Source organism: Macrobrachium rosenbergii, chromosome 58 (assembly GCF_040412425.1).
Source record: "Macrobrachium rosenbergii isolate ZJJX-2024 chromosome 58, ASM4041242v1, whole genome shotgun sequence".
Classification (NCBI taxonomy): Eukaryota; Metazoa; Arthropoda; class Malacostraca; order Decapoda; family Palaemonidae; genus Macrobrachium; species Macrobrachium rosenbergii.
This window is the reverse complement of record NC_089798.1, coordinates 24,651,285-24,657,468: the sequence shown is the minus strand read 5'-3', so window position 1 is coordinate 24,657,468 and position 6,184 is coordinate 24,651,285.

Here is a 6,184-nt window from a genome sequence, read left to right as displayed (position 1 = left end):
GACGGCTCCACGAGGAAGTAGAGTCCGTACCGCTGCGATTGTAAGCATGCGAAATTTGTCGCATTGTATATAAAGATTGAGATGCGACAGATCCAGGATTACTCTTTGTTGACTGGAGTTTTCTTGGGAACACTGAACAGCCTGCCTTGAAATTTCAGGTGTCTCACTTTCTTTATGGCCCTCTTTAGGAGTAATTCTGTCGCAAAGTCCCCGCAGAGCTTTGGAAGAAGGTTGATGGAATCTGGTCAAAGGGGGAGGTCCTTTGATCCAGCTCCAGCCCAAACCTTTGGAGACTATACTGTGGGCCCATGGACTGAAGGTCCACTGGTCCCTGAACAGATAAAGTCTGCCGCCTACCTGATTGTTCTCACTGGGAGGAGCAGGCTTGCCTCCTCTTCCCGGGAGGGGGTCCCGGGAGGCAGCCTTGCCTCTGAAGGAGGCTCGCTCTAGTCCCCTTGCACTCCTATTAAGACCCCGAAACGACCCCTGGCCCTCATAAGGAGGGTTAAATACCGGAGACGACACGAAGGAAGGAGCGGCAAGAGAGTGTTGAGCTGGCTGCACCAGCACGAACTGTTGGGGTTGGGCCTTCGAGGTAGAAGGCTGGCAAACTGTTGAGACAGGTACAGCCTGGACAACAGCCTGCTGGTGTTGTCTCCTGTGCCTCCTGTATCGCTTGCCAGGTCTACTCTGAGGGCCTCCGGACTCGGGGGTCTTCCGCTTAAAGGCGGGGATACCCCAGCGGGAGCGCAGACTCTGATTTGCCCTGGTTGCCTCTGCCAGGACATTGTTGACTTCTTCTTCCAGTAAGATGTTAGCCCCCCAGAAGGAACTTTTCATGAGCTTATTAGGTTCATGTCTGATGGTAGCGTCGTTGAAGATGAATTTGCGGCAATTCATTCGTGCTACCATAAAGTCAAACAAGTCTGCCTGAAATCCCGCCAATAGGGATTTCGTCAGGACTTGGAAGAGTTGCTCCTCTGCGAATGTCACAGCGGTTGCTTCCGCCAGGCACAGTGAGTTCAGTGATCGGCTCAGCCGACACCTAGCCTCAAACTCTGCTTTCAGGAGAGCCTCTGGCAATTTGGGGAAGCTGTTCACTGAAAGATTAGATGCGCACTCGGGTCCAGCTTACCCAGAAGTAAAGGTGGCGGGGCATCTTTCCAGAACTCATCGTCTCCGGGAAGATCAGAGAGGTGGGATCAGTCTCCCGGAGCTGAGGCAACGGCTTACCCTCCGAGCAAGCCTGGGCCGTCGCGAGGGCTACCTTAGTCATGCAGGGGGTTGGGATCTTATCACCCAAAGAGAACATTGTGAAGTTGCCCTTGAAGGGGGTCAACTTTGTGTTCTCCGCCTGCCATTCATTACAGGAGTGCATCAAGGCGGACTGCGCCTGGTCCCTCGGGAAGATTACTGTCTCCTTTGGGACCTTATCCGACCTCACCCAAGCTTCCTCCGTCAGTCTGGCGAAGCCTGGGTAGGGGGGCAGCAGATCAGGAGGAAAGAATTCCAACTCCTCGAGTCTGCGCGTGCCTAGACCCTCGATGGTAAGGGTATCTTCATGCCGGGAGCATGAAGGGCAAAACACCATGGATTTCCATTTGTCGAATGGAGGGAGGCGGAGGCGTCCGGGAATGGGATAATGTACTCAGCGGACCACCAGAGCGCATGAACCCAGAGAGCATGGTCTCCTGGCTCTGCAGCCTCTCCGTAATCTTACTCAGCTTAGCATCCACCTCCGAAGAAAATTTTTGCAAGAGCATCCTGCAAAAGCCTCCGGGTCAAAGGCAGGCTGGCGAGGAGGGCTAGCCTTAGCTGCCCTCGAACTCGCACTCTTAGCTGAGAGAGAGTGGCCTTGCCTGTGGAAGCCACCGGACTATCATCCCGTGGCTTCCCGGAGGGAAGGGGGTTGCTTTATGGGAAGTCGCGGACTTATAGCCTTTCGCCTTCCAAGTCTTCTTCAATTTGGGGACAGTGGATTGTGCACCATCCCTCAAAAGAGAAGACTTATGAAATCCCTGAAAAAGAAGTGATGGAAGAAGGAGAATCAAAAAGGGAACCCGCCCCACTGCCTCACTTACCTCCCCACCTACCTCCTGGTCCTGTTCCGTATTCATAGGTTCCAGGTCAAGATCTATGGCGCCACTTCCTCCGACACCGGCGTAGAGGCTTTCGTCCTGGAGAGGCTGAGTTTCTACCCGGATCTGCTCGATAACCGGAGCAGCGACTACCGCAGGGACAGCTGCTGACATCCGGGCGCCGGGGTAAAGCAAGTTCCGGATGTTCTCATCGAGAACATACGGTTTCCCCGACGGAACGTTTCTTCCGAACCCAGCCACCCAGGCTCGAAGAGAACCCAAGGCGTCACTCCGGGAAGCTTCGTCGGCCTGGAAGAGAGGAGGGACTTAACGACCGAGCGCTTGGTGAATAGAACAAGTGAGGATACCAGGTAAACTAAAGGCAGTAACTATAAGCTTACCGACTCGTCCTGGACACGCTCGTAAAGAGCGAAGCAGACCTCACAACCATCTGGGTGCCACACTATTAGGTCATCCAGCCGGACTGCACAGCCCGCATGGGATCGACATACGACATGCCCATAGGGCTGGTGCAGCACCGCAGAGCACCCGGGCTCCTCACAACGAACGGTCTGTAAGTATAAACAGTATATGAACCTACTAATTTAAGGGACTTCAAACTATAGTAGGTATTGGAGTATGATAAAATAATTTATACCGGACCCACCGGAGCATTCCGCGGGACGATAAATTAGAGCAAAAACATGACCACACTAGATCAGGGGCGCCGGAGATAGTTCGGCGGAACAGGAGGTTTTAATCTAGGATCATGCAACTCTTAATAGTAAATTTACTTAAAGAATAAATACTGCGGGCCCGGCAGCAGGCCTTAGTTTATACCGGGTCCAGAAAGCATTCCGGTGGGGTAAAAAACTAGAGCAAAACATGATATATACTAAATTAAGGAACGCCGACCCGGAGTAGGATCTTAATCTAGGATCATGCATAAATTATAACGGCACTAAGTAACTGGTTAACAATATAGAATAACAGTACACTGTAGGCTGCGTGTTCGGCGCACAACCCCTCCGGGATCCCGCAGCACCTCCGACACTTGGTTACAGCGGGAAGGCGGGTAAATCATTACCATGAATCATTCCGCAGCTAGAGAGCCAGGTGTGACTAAAGCCAATCCACAGAAGACCAAAAGCACCGGAGGCAACGGGAGGGCTGGGGACGGTGGAGCGGAATTAGCGAGCAAGTGTTTGAACCCTGAAAGTGATCGGAGTTCACCTCGATCCACCGGAGAGCGAACCAACGAAACACTAGCTGAGCGGATGACACTAGGACGGGGCCCAGGAGGGTGGGTGACTCTCGACTGGGAACCCGACCAGTTCCCCTCCGGGTGACAATCGGAGAGACACGTCTCGCACGTGAGGAGATGACATACCACTGGCAAGACAAAGGGGGGGGGAGGGGGAGGTTTGTACAGTACTTGGAAAGTGGGACCGAGTTTTATTTTTAACAGGACGGGGGATACCCCCATACACTGACTGTAACTCCCTGCGGGGCGCCGAAACAAACGTATCGACTACCTATTCGTAGGGAGACTCATGACACTCACCTAAGTACTAGGGAAGGAGCATTAATCTAAAGTAATCACCAAACTCTCACCCTCCTCATGAAGGCACAGCCCAGACAATTGGGGAGGAGAGAAGGAAGAGGGAGAGGGTTGAAAGGGAGAGAAATTCCTGTAACGTAGTCCAACCAGCAACCGACCCATAGGGTAGAAGGGCAATGCTTGAAGAAGATTCCCCATATTGTTTGTCTTCTCTCTCTCCCTCACCAGAGGAGGAGGGACAGGGGTTTCAGATACTCCATCAAACCCAAAACAAGCGGAAGGCGGATGGAACAACAAACAGGAACTCCCTCGACCAGCCTACCCCTCCCTCCCCTGCTCAAGCGACAAAGTCGGGAGAGATGGGAGCTAAGACAATGCGAAACCTAACCTGAATGGCCTAACCCACAGATTGGAACGAGAGGGTTAGGCTAGGATCCCCAATTTCTAATAAATATCGTTAAAATTAACCAGTACACATATAAGTACCCGTAATATGAATAAATATACAAAATTATAAGAACTTGTGCTAAGCATATAACCTAACTGAGCAAGGCAAACAGGAAGTAGGCAGCCATAAGACTGCACCTGACGCCAAGCTTGGATCATAATAATGCTAAATTATTCATGACATCCAATACACCATAGATCAGAAGCTGACAAAAGAAAGCACCACCCTGGAGAGGGAATCTACTCGAACGAGAGCCTGGTATACGCTATGAATTAACTATAAAAACCAATATAAGAGGAGGAAGCCTCCGTAAGGAATAACGCTAATCAAGGTACCAGGACCCGCCTGACATAGATAAACGTCTCCAAAGGGAACTTCTTGAAGGGGAATTATAAAACCTGAATGAAAATGTAAGCGACCAAAAGAAACCCTTAAAGAAACCAGCTGTAAGAGTGTGCTTCAAGGTCATCATGGCTGAGGCGGTGAACGCCGGGGAGCGTCCAATATATGACCCTGTAAATATTAATTTACGGGCCTATAAGAGCCTCACAAATAGTAAAAACCCCACAAGAAGATGGTACTTAACTTAGACATGGTGAAATTACTCGACGACATGATGAATTTCAATTCAAAATTGTAGAAAAAGGAGCAGCACAAGAAACGCTTTGTAAAACAAGCACGTGCTGGTATGGAATGAGTTCAGGTGGCGCTGGGGTCGTCGGTTGGCGGGCGGGTGAGTGTGGGCGCTGGATCAGCTCCCCACATTCCGGCGTTTTGTCACTGGGATATCTTCAGAGTGCGGTCCTGTGACAGTGACAACAGTCACTCACCCTTACCTATACCGACGTCTATTTTATTATAGATGATCGATCTGGGGGTAGTAACCCCAGCATTCCTGATAGCTTTTTCTCTGGTATATTTAGCAAAGAATTTACCTAGAAATATGTGCTGGATGGATATTTCACCGGCTTACACAGGGACGAGCTCAGAAATTACTACCATTCGTGAAACCAGGGAAAGACCCATTCAAGATAGAAAATTATCACCCCATTGCACTGACATCATGTTTGTGTTAGATCTTGGAAAAAATAGTGAACACACGTTTGATGTGGTGCAGTACTTGGAACGTGGTAAATATCTGTCGCCTCAACAGTATGATTTTCAAAATATGCACTCTGCAAGTAATATATTAGTTTGAATGGAATTTTCAATACATGAAACTTTTGCTAACAAGCAGCATCACCTCACTGTTTTCTTTGATCTAGATAAGGCTTATGATACAGCATGGAGATATGGCATTTTGAGGGTCATTTATGAATGTAACCTGAGAGGCAATTTGCCTCTGTTTATCATGGCATTTTTAAAAATTAGGTTATTTCAGGTTCAAGTTGGAGCAACAATGTCAGATTTATTCAATCAAGAAGAAGGAGTACCACAGGGAAGTGTTTTAAGTGTAACCTTGTTTGCCTTAGCAACCAATGGTGTTTCCAAAATAATTCCCCCAGATATAACATATACCCTTTTTATTGATGACCTTTCCATATCCTTTGCAGCAACAACAATGACAGTGGCTGAATGCTGCCTTCAGCTCTGCATTGATAGTATAATGGGCTGAGATGAATGGTTTTAGATTTTCTGCTAGTAAAACAGTAACCATGCACTTTTGCCGTATAAGAGGATTCCATCCTCATCTAGATTTGTTCACACACAGGCAGGGAATTCCATGTGTTGGTGGAACAAGGTTTCTTGGGTTGATTTTTTATAGCAAGCTGACCTGGATTCCACATTTATAATATATATTAAGACAAAATGCTTGAAACCAATGAATGTGCTGCAAGTTCTGTCTCACACACTTCATGGGATTCAGACCAAACGCAGATGTTAGGACTACAAAGCCTTGGTCTTATGAAAATTAACTTATGGGTGTAAAGTGTACACTTCTGCAAAGCCAAATAGCCTTAAAATGCCAATGCGACTACCAAAAATGGCTTTTTCCTATGTCAAAACCTGTTTTTCTGAGCTCGTCCCTGTGTCACCCGGTGAAATTCCTTACTAGCACGAATTTCTAGGTATAAATATTGCTAAATATACCAGAGA